This window comes from Diabrotica virgifera, chromosome 3 (assembly GCF_917563875.1).
Source record: "Diabrotica virgifera virgifera chromosome 3, PGI_DIABVI_V3a".
Lineage (NCBI taxonomy): Eukaryota > Metazoa > Arthropoda > Insecta > Coleoptera > Chrysomelidae > Diabrotica > Diabrotica virgifera.
In genome coordinates, this window is record NC_065445.1 from 167,719,416 (window position 1) to 167,731,054 (window position 11,639).

The 11,639-nt window shown below is 30.4% G+C and overlaps 1 protein-coding gene across 1 annotated transcript in view; it reads right to left on the bottom strand.

The window, feature by feature from the left end:
* LOC126881382 (short stature homeobox protein 2-like) overlaps window positions 1-11,639 on the bottom strand; it is a 98,149-nt gene that overhangs the window by 56,874 nt on the left and 29,636 nt on the right. The window lies entirely within an intron of this gene.

Below are 11,639 nucleotides of genomic sequence, written 5' to 3' on the forward strand. Positions count from 1 at the left end.
ATACAGTCCTCTACGTGGTTTAATAACTCAAATTTCAATAAAGACATGATTAGGATACTATCTAGAATAAGATTCAACCATTCTCTGTCTCCGTTACATAAATTTAAAATTAATTTGGCTGAAACTCCACTTTGCGAATGTGGCGAAGAAGGCTCAATTGAGCTTTTAGTCTTAAATTGCTCATTAAATGCACGTTGCATAAACCAATTTGTAAAAAAAATATATGGGTATATCAATAGTGAAAATATTCCTATTATGCTACCTTTTAATTTATTAAATTTAATAAAATCCAACAACTTGCATATATATGAAATAATTTTTCGCCACATACGTGAAATGAAATTAAATTTGTAAATGGAAAAATTTATTTAAATTGTAAAACGTTAGTGATATAAGTCCTTTGTTTTAACCCAGTTGTTACCCTTTCTATCCGTGGTCTAATTTTGTTTTGTGCAACTCGCCTTGATGGACCCCTAGGCGTATGTAATAACCCAACCTTATGCTATCCTTTTCTTTCCCGTGAAAAAAAAAAGATAATTAAAAAAATAGAAAAAAAAATAAAAATAATAAAAAAAAATAAAAAAAATATAAAAAAAATAATAAAAAATAAAAAAAAATAATAAATAGAATTTGATAAATAAAAAAAATAAATATATGTAGCTATGTACTAGATAAAAAATATATGTATAAGTCAAGATAAGATTAGATCTATATTGTTGTTACGGGTTCTCTCTATAACAGTTGTTAAAAAAAAAACTTGAATTATTTATCAAAACAGAATAGGCTAATGGATTATGTCCCTAGTCATAAAATAAAACTACACACACACACAAGAGGACACCATAGGGTTAAGATCTTAGATTATGTATCATTTAGTAGTATAAGTTAAAGACGAACAGATAATTGGTCAACTGATGACCAGATTTCAGTAGTCTAAACACAGCTTGTGTTTAATAAAAAAAAATATTATCCATAAAAAGTTTATATGTTCAATATTCAACATCCTTTAGTTCACGAAACCCATAACATCTATAGTACACTTGCTTCTCAAGGCGTAGTTGTTACTATCATCTGGATACCATCCCATATCGGTATCCCCGGTAATGAAAAAGCAGATCACGTCGTCAAACTAGCCTCTACCCTAAATGGTCAGCACTCAAAAGAATATGTTCAAATCTGTAGTGATTTGAAGCAGATGTTTAAGCAGCAACAACATATCTTTTGGCAAATCCACTGGAACACAATCAAAATCACATTACACGAGATCCGGCAGACTGTCAATATATTTAAACTCCCAACTATGACTAGAAAATAAATAGCAGTCATTAGAAGGTTGAGAATTGGACATACCCGATACACACACGAATACTTAATGAAGTCTGAACCGAAGCCTAATTGTCAAACTTGCTTTAGTGTTTTAAGCGTGAAACACATCCTTACTAAGTGTCCTCACTATGTGACGCAGAGAAATCGACATAAACTTAAGTCAAATATTAGGTTTGTTCTAGCATCAGTTTCAAACGGTTTGAAACCATCAGCGAATAGCGGACCAGCGCGAGTAGAGGGGATAGCACTGGTGACTGTATTATGTTCTCTCTCTGACCAACTGTTTGCTGACGGTTTCTGGCTAGTTTGACTGTTTGCTAGACTTGACTGGGTCAGGCAACTTTGCTAGGTTTGACTGACAAACCTATTAAAGATATTTTAAACTCGTCCGATCAACTTCGTAACCTAATTAGTTTGTTGAAAGACATTCAATTATTTAGCACAATATGATCTTTTGTCTTTATAATCTCTACCTGTTATTCAAAATTCAGTGATTGATAATTAATCATTATAATTAATAAATAATAGTTGTTGTAATAATAAGTTGTACGTCTCTATAGTATCCAATGATTGTATATTCAATTTTTTTTCTTCATAATTTTTACCTAATGTTATTTAAGATTTAGAAATTAACTGTTATTTATGTTTTCGACGTCGCTAAATCCGAATATGATGTTTATTTTTCTCTATAATTGATGGAACAAGTTCAAAAATCAAATTTTATGCAAAAATGCGAAAAAAACAATTTTGATGGTTTTTCAAATTTGACTCACTGTATCTTAGGTCACTGTAAATATTTCCTTTTGAAAATTTTACTTTGCCATCTTTGAAAAATGTAGATAACAATGCGATTTGTCCGAGATGTTTAAACAAATTAAATGAGAAGTTGTTAATTTTTAAACAATTTGTCGTCAGATTTTGTTAGTTTCATGTTTACTTAAAAAAGTTGGGTGACAAAATGTTTAGTTTAAAATTTTTTCTACGACCGTTTAATAACATGCTCATTATTCGCTATTTTTTCATAGATAATAGCATCCATTACTGCACCCGTGAGTAATAATTCATTACTCACGGGCTGAAGTTACTCCCGGGTCATTACTCACGGGCTGAAGTTAGATTCAAGTGGCGTATGCTACTTTTAATATTAATCGTATATAAACTGCAAATAAAATTACTTAAACTTGTTTATTTAATACAATAATTATTGTAATATATATCAATAATTAACTTCAAAAAATTTTTAAAGGAATTTTAACTGTAACAATCAGTCAGTATATTTTTTACGTTTAAGTATATCTTTTTTACTAAAAATTTTGACGTTTATCATTTATTTTAGTGACAGTGACATTAGTGCATTTTGTTTGTGTTAATTATAATTTATAACTAATATTGTGTTTATTTTTCAAGTTATACCTATTGTGTTAAATATGGTATAACACATTATGTATAGTTATATTATTATATTATATATAGTTAAATGTAAATATACATTATAACTATATATATGAAATACGTCCACCGACAACAGCCATTTCCTATTTATTAGATTCACTGACAGTAGTAACAAATTTAAGCTAACTTCATCATCGTGAGTAATAGCCATCATTACATGCTCGTTGAATAATATATTATTAATCAACACTGCGTTAAAACATAAGTCATGAAGAAGTTTTCTGGAAAATTTCAAGTCAAAATATGCAATAGGAAAAAAGTTATGTGACTTTATAGACGAGTGGCGCTCCCCTAAAAACTGCTTATTTCTCGAGATACCGTCCACGGTGTGGTGAATGGCTAATTCTGATCATAATTCATGTTTTTGATAGTGCTAAAAACGAAAATGAGGTTTATTTTGAATTTTATATGGGGAACATTGTCAAAATCGCCATTTTAGGTACCCTGGAAATAAAAAAAAAATGGAATCACGTTTTTCTTAAAATTAAAAGTTGTACCATTTTTTTCCTATAAATCATTTTGTTCTTTGTACTTTATATTTTAACATAAACTTAATTAAAAAGCTAAATTTGAAGTTTTGTCATTTTTGCGATTAAACTTTGCAATTCCGGAATCTGCACCTTTTACTTTAAACAATTTATAACTTTTATTATAAGAAGACAGAAAGATTGAAACAGGTCCCATTGTCTTCAGAAAGGTTAGAAATATATTACCATAAAAATTTCAGGAAAAAATATTAAAATGGAACAGAGTTGTAGCGACTTAAACGCAAAAAAATGTGATTTCATTTTTGTTTATTTTTAGGATAAAATTGCGATTTTGACAATGTTCTCCCACGTAAAATTCAAAATAAACCTAATTTTCGTTTTCAGCACCATCAAAAACATAGAGTATGATCAAAATTAATCATTCACCACACCGTGGTCAGTATCTCGGGAAATAAGCGGTTTCAGAAAACTTCTTCATGAAAACAGGTCTCGAGGTTCGCGCGTCTTGCTCGTCTTGTACGAACCCTGCGGCAAAAGCGATTGCTCTCCGCACACTAGTCGATTCAGTTTGCTCACATCTTTTTTATTTATCAACCCAAACGACTATTTAGATCTGTAAAAAGTACGGTATTGTTACATTTTTAGTATCATTTGTATACAATGAGCATTATATAATTGAGGGTTCTATTTCCCCAACGAATTTTATAATAAACATCTAGAAACAAATGTTCAATGTTTTCAGAATTTTATATTACAAACAATATATTTCCACAAAGTTAGTAGGTAGTACTACAATCAATGAACATAACATGCACCGATTTTTAAATAAAAGTAAAATTTCATTCAGCGCAAAAAACAACAAAAAACGAAGGAAACAAATAAAATAAACTACCTATTATGACTAAAAACGTGCGTCTCACTCGAACTTTCTCGTGCACTACGGATCGCAAGAGACGAGAGTCGTACAAGACGAGGAGATTTTGCAATCGTAAACGCCTCTCCGTGTACGGAGCCCAATGCCACAACGAAGGAACTTGAGTGGCAGGGAGAAATCTACGCGATTTGAATCGAGCCGAGTGCTTTGAGCGTCGCTCCATGTGCGGACGGGCTTAGAGAAAATTATAAACTAAAAAGTTTGTCACTCAACATTTTTAAGTAAATATGAAACTAACGAAATCTGACGACAACATGTTTAAAAATTAACGACTCCTCTTTTAATGTGTTTATACATTTTGGACAAATCTCATTGTTATTTAAATACTTCAAAGATGACGGAGTAAAATTTTCAAAAGAAATATTTACAGTGACTAAAGATACAGCGAGGTAAATTTGAAAAATCATAAAAATTGATGTTTCGCATTTTTGCATAAAATTTGATTTTTGAACATGTTCCGCCAACTCTAGATAAAAATAAAATTCATATTTATATTCAGCGACCTCGAAAACATAAAGAATCACAAAAATTGGTCATTCACCTTAAAGTTGATTTTCGTGGTCGGTATAACGTAATTTTAGGGGTTGCTTCCGCTCACCTATAAGTACCTTTTTCGTATTTAGACTGATATGATTGTTTTTAATATTTTATTTGGGAAATACCCCACAATATAAGTTTGAAATATGATTATTTTGACCCATCTCGTAAGACGTTATCAAAATACAGAAGATTACCTAATAAATTTATAGAAAAATTCTTTGTTGCTTGGTGAAAACAATTCTTCTAATAATTTACTTTTATCTATGAATTTAATTCAATTTTGATGGTTTTTCAACTTTAACTAGCTGTATCTTTGGTCACTGTCAATATTTCCTTTTGAAAATTTTACTTTGCCATCTTTGAAAAATTTAGATAACAATGCGGTTTGTCCGAGATGTTTAAACAAATTAAATGAGAAGTTGTTAATTTTTAAACAGTTTGTCGTTAGATTTTGTTAGTTTCGTGTTTATTTAAAAAAGTTGGGTGACAAAATGTTTAGTTTAAAATTTTGATCAACACTGCATTAAAACATAACTCATGAAGAAGTTTTCTGGAAAATTTCAAGTCAAGATATGCAATGGGAAAAAAGTTATGTGAATTTATAGACGAGTGGCGCTCCCCTAAAAAATGCTTATTTCTCGAGATACTGACTACGGTGTGGTGAATGGCTAATTCTGATCATACTTTATGTTTTTGGTAGTGCTGAAAACGAAAATGAGGTTTATTTTGAATTTTATATGGGGAACATTGTCAAAATCGCCATTTAGGTACCCTAAAAATAAAAAAAATGGAATTACGTTTTTCTTAAAATTAAAAGTTGCACCAATTTTTTTTTTTTTTTTCTATAAAACATTTTGTTCTTTGTACTTTATATTTCAACATTTAACATACACTTAATTAAAAAGTTAAATCTGAAGTTTTGTCATTTTTGCGATTAAACTTTGCAATTCCGGAATCTGCACCTTTTACTTTAAACAATTTGTAACTTTTATTATAATAAAACAGAAAGATTGAAACATGTCCCATTGTCTTCAGAAAGGTTAGAAATATATTACCATAAAAATTTCAGGACAAAATATTCAAATGGAACAGAGTTGTAGCGACTTAAACGCAAAAATTTTTCGTTTTTGTTTATTTTTAGGATAAAATTGCGATTTTTACAATGTTCCCCCACTTAAAATTCAAAATAGACCTAATTTTCGTTTTCAGCACCATCAAAAACATAGAGTATGATCAAAATTAACCATTCACCACACCGTGGTCAGAATCTCGAGAAATAAGCGGTTTTGGGGTGTGCCGCTCGTCAATAAAGTCACATACCTTTTTTTCCTATTGCATATTGTGACTTAAAATTTTCCAGAAAACTCCTTCATGAATTATGTTTTATTGCTGTGTCAGTGAAAATTATAAACAAAAAGTTTCTCACTCAAGTTTTTTAAGTAAATATGAAACTAACGAAGTCTGGCGACAAAATGTTTAAAAATTAACGACTCCTCTTTCAATGTGTTTATACATTTTGGACAAATCTCATTGTTATTTAAATACTTCAAAGATGACAGAGTAAAATTTTCAAAAGAAATATTTCCAGTGACTAAAGATGCAGCGAGGTAAATTTGAAAAATCATCAAAATTGATTTTTCGCTTTTTTGCATAAAATTTGATTTTTGAGCATGTTCTGCCAACTCTAGATAAAAATAAACTTCATATTTTTATTCAGCGACCTCGAAAACATAAATAATCACCAAAATTGGTCATTCACCTTAACGTTGATTTTCGTTGTCGGTATAACGTAATTTTAGGGGTTGCTTCCACTCGCCTATAAGTACCTTTTTCGTATTTAGACTGATATGATTGTTTTTAATATTTTATTTGGGAAATACCCCACAATATAAGTTTGAAATATGATTATTTTGACCCATCTCGTAAGACGTTATCAAAATACAGAAGATTACCTAATAAATTTTAAAAAAATTCTTTGTTGCTTGGTGAAAAAAATTCTTCTAGTAATTTAATTTTATCTGACTAATTCAAATTGACAATTTCAGACATAATTATGCGTTTTAAAGTAGATTATCAAATAAATAGTAAGTCAATAGCATATCGAGGATATCGATGGTCTAGCGTACAAAGGTGCTAAGTGCCAATTATAGTCAAAACGTGTTATTTGGCACACCTAAACCGCCTAAGACATTATTATCTTGCAAACACATGTGGTAAGTAAAATATGTCCATATTTTTTTCTAGCGCCATCTTTCAAAAGGAATAAGTACTACGCACCTGCAGGTTTCTACAACTTATGTGTCAAGTGCACTTAGAACATTTGTACTACTAATCGAAATTCGTGAAACCTTCAGAGTTAATTAGTTAACACATTTGTGCTACACCAAACACAATTAAATGTAAGGTTAGATTACGTCAAATTTGTCGGTAAACGTTAAGAAAAATAGTGGTCTTGATTGTTAGCAGTTTAATTAGTGATAATGAGTTCCAGAACCATTCGCATATTAAAAAATGCTCTTGAAAATCAATGTGCAACCCCAGAAAAATATTTCATGAGTTTGAGCCAGCATTGACTTTTCATGATTTCATGTTCCAAAAAAGGATCAGTGCTCACAATGCAATGCATACCATCAGGCCACAAACAAAGAACCGCTAACAGAAGAGTATAACAAACACAAAAAAAGAGAACAAGAACCGATGACTATGAAATCCGAAGATAAAAAGAGGGCTGCAAACGAACATGGCAAAACTTTTCGCTCCATTAGTTTTGACCTTCAGGCGATCTTACCTATACCACATGCAGGAGACAGTCAAATTTATTATAGACATAAACTTAATGTATATAACTTCACAACCTATGATGCCGCTACGTTGGATGGGTATTGTTTCATCTGGGATGAGACCCATGGAAATAAAGGTAGTGCAGAGATAGGTACTTGCCTTTTGAAATACCTCAAAAGCTTACCTGATACAATTTGTCACGTTGCATCATTTTCAGATACCTGTAGCGGCCAAAACAGAAATAAAAATGTTGCGGCTGCAATGTTGTATGCAGTAAGTCACATCAACCACCTAAAAATTGTTGACCTGAAGTTCATGGACTCGGGACATTCCTATCTGGAGGCCGACTTAATGCATGTCACGATTGAACGAGCTAAGCGCCATAGAAAAATTTACTCAACTCGCGAGTGGTGTATGCTAGTTCCGGCCTCTAGAATAAGACCAAGACAATACATTGTGGAAAAAATGAAATTTAATGATTTTTTGATTTACTATAACCTGGTAAATAATTATATTTTTAACACAACCATGAACACAAAAAAAAAGAAAAAGTGAATGGGCTAAATATTAAATGGTTGAGATTTGACAAAGAGAAAGCATCTATAATACAATATAAATACTGTTTATCTCAAGAAAATTTTGAAGAAATAGAAGTAAATTGTAAAACCTTGAACTAAACCAAAAGTATTTGACAAGACTACCAGTTTCACATAAAAAGAAAAAATATTTGTAATATCTTTTAAATTCTAAAGTTATTCCCGATGAATACTCCCAGTTTATAAAAGACATTCCAGTGTCAACCAACAATATTCCAAGTCGAAATGAAGAGTCTATTTCAGATTAGACAATTCTCTATAAATATCCGATAAAAATATTAGTATAGGATTTTTTACTTTGCCTTTGATAGAGTATTATTTTTTGTATTTGTGTCAATAAAAATAATTATTTTTTTCAATGTGGTATTAACTTCCTTAAAAAAATGTTTTGGTACTACAAAGGTGTTAAGTAACAGCCACAATTATTATTATTATTATTATTATTTCGGGACCCGCTAACATTTTAAGGCTCTTTAGAACTTACAAAAGGTCTTCAGATGTCACAAAATATGTGAGCAATTATTAATAGGTACGTGATAAAAACTATAATTTTAATAAGATTTAAAAGCTTAATTTTCAATTATTGGAAAACCAACAAATTAGCACTTAGCACATTTGCACGCTAGGCCATCGATATATCATTTATATTTTAAAATAAAATACGTACACTAGTCCTGTCGCCAGGGGGGGTACAACGGCCTCCTTAATTCAGATGGACTTACCCAAGTTTTTTTTATATATTTTGACCCGTAGAATACGAATTTTTTGGGTAACAGTTGATCCGGATGTCGATAAGATTGCTATAGACAAAGAACTTGAGGAATTACATAACAGCGATTTCTCGCAAAACAAAACATCTTTTTGTATTTTTTGGGTCATTTTAAGCAAAAAATATTCCTACAAGTTTTTTCGTAGAATGCATACTTTTCGAGATAACCGCGGCTGAACTTTAAAAAAATCGAAAAATTGCAATTTTTGAACCCGAATAACTTTTGATTAAAAAATAAAGTAGCAATTCTGCTTACCGCATTTAAAAGTTTAAGTCAAATTATATCGGTTTTGATTATTTGCATTGCTATAAATTTATTTTTTTATTGTTAAACTAATCTATAAACACATAGTGTTTCCCGTGCCTAATACATGCGTTTTAACGCATGCTACGTAGAAATTGCCTCGCTTGCACTCGTAGCTACTCTACCTACTCGTTCGATTTTAAATGAGAAATCATTGAAAACATCACTCACATACTAGGTGTTTATAGCTTTGTTTAACAATAAAATAATAAATTTCTAGCAATGCAAATAATCAAAACCGATATAATTTGATTTAAACTTTCAAATGCGGTAAGCAGAATTGCTACTTTATTTTTTAATCAAAAGTTATTCGGGTTCAAAAATTACAATTTTTCGATTTTTTGAAAGTTCAACCGCGGTTATCTCGAAAACTATGCATTCTACGAAAAAACTTGTAGGAATATTTTTTGCTTAAAATGACCCAAAAAATACAAAAAGATGTTTTGTTTTGCGAGAAATCGCTGTTATGTAATTCCTCAAGTTCTTTGTCTATAACAATCTTATCGACATCCGGATCAACTGTTACCCAAAAAATTCGTATTCTGCGGGTCAAAATATATAAAAAAAACTTGGGTAAGTCCATCTGAATTAAGGAGGCCGTTGTACCCCCCCTGGCGACAGGACTACACATAAAATCAGAGTTTGGTGTTTATTTTGATAGTAAACTGAATGTAAAACCAAATACTTATCATATCGGGTTAGTATCATGGGGTTTTCCCTGGCGTTTGCCTCGTGATTTACTATGGAATCACTAACACAAGGATTTTAATATCAGCATTGCATGTTTTTTTAAGAAATCACATGCTATGATCTCTGACACATATTCTTCAGTTAAAGTTGATTGCACGTAATCGAATGACCTATCTTCCATTAAAGTCGTCCCAGAAATGCAACTCATAAATTTGGCAAATTCATTGTAATGTCTTCTTCTTTAAAATGTATAATAATATGTCTGACTTGTCAGTATGAATGAGTCAGATAAAATATAAATTATTACAAGAACTTTTTTCACCAAGCAAGAAAAACCATGTTTAATTTATTGATGCTTGGGGTACAGATAGGACCATAATTTAAAAATATTTTCAAATATACGTATTGACAGGGTGACACAAACTTATGTTTTTTTTAATGGAACACCTTGTGTATTTTTACACTTTTGGATTTTCCTCGATGCCTTCTTTCATAAAATATAGGGTTTTGTAATATTATACGAGGTAGTTTAAAAGATAATTTCGGTTTTTTTTTGTTTCCTGTTTTTTTTTTACTGTTTCCTGACGTTCCTAGACCTGATTTTTTAATTTCGTGACAATATTCACACCCTGTAGAATTGTAGCGATTTGACATCAAAATTTCGATTTATGTTCAAACGATTTTTAATATAGTCTATTAGTGTCAAACAATATTAATATAGCGAAATGTATAATAATTTTAATATACAGGGTTGATCGAAACTCGGAATGAGTATTTTCGGAGTTTTCTTAAATGGAACACCCTGTATTTTATTTAGTATTGTAATGTGATGATATTTTATGGTACTTTTTTATTACTTAAGCATTACCTATACCAAAATGCTTTAATTTGTGAGTTATTGGTGATTCTTTAAGCCAAACATTAATTGCAACAAAAATTACGTGAAATTTTATTAGGTGGCCGTGAAAATATTTATTCACAAATAATTTTTCGAAAAAAAAATACAGACTAATCTAGACTGATCCTTAATTTATTAATATTAAAGGAAATATTAAAATACCCACGTAGTTAAGCTTGCTGGTGCGTAAAATATTAATAAAAACATACAATATTCTACCTAGTTGGCTATGACACAACATTTGCTTAAACATTTGACATTATACTATTGTTATATTTTGAGTAGCTTCGTTACCATTACTAATACGAATATTTTCAATGAGGAACTGATTAATATGGATTTGTACTCGGAGAATATAAAAAAATTTGCTAGTAGTAATAAGAATTTATCATCAGCAATTCCCTGATAGACGACAACCAAGAAGAGAAACTTTTGAAAGTATACTAAAACGGTTTCAACAGACTCGGCACTTAGATTATAAGAACAGTAGTACTAACATGTAGATCCTTAGTAACACTAAGGATTATATTATTTAATTAATTTTATTAATTTACAATACTTTTTGTTCGATCAGTTTTTTCTTGTAATCTAAGTGACCAGTCCTTGAAACTGTTCTAGTAAACTGTCAAAAGTTTCTCTTCTTGGTTGTCGTCAATCAGGGAATTGCTGAAGATAAATTCTTATTGCTAGTAGCACATTTTTGTTATACAGTTCTAGCACAAAAACGATATTAATGAGTTCCTCATTAGAAAAAATTCATATTAGATATGGTAAAAAAAAACAGCTGGAACTATAAAAATAGTATAATAACAAATGTTTAAGCAAATTTAGCGTCATAGCCAACTAGGTAGAATATTTTAT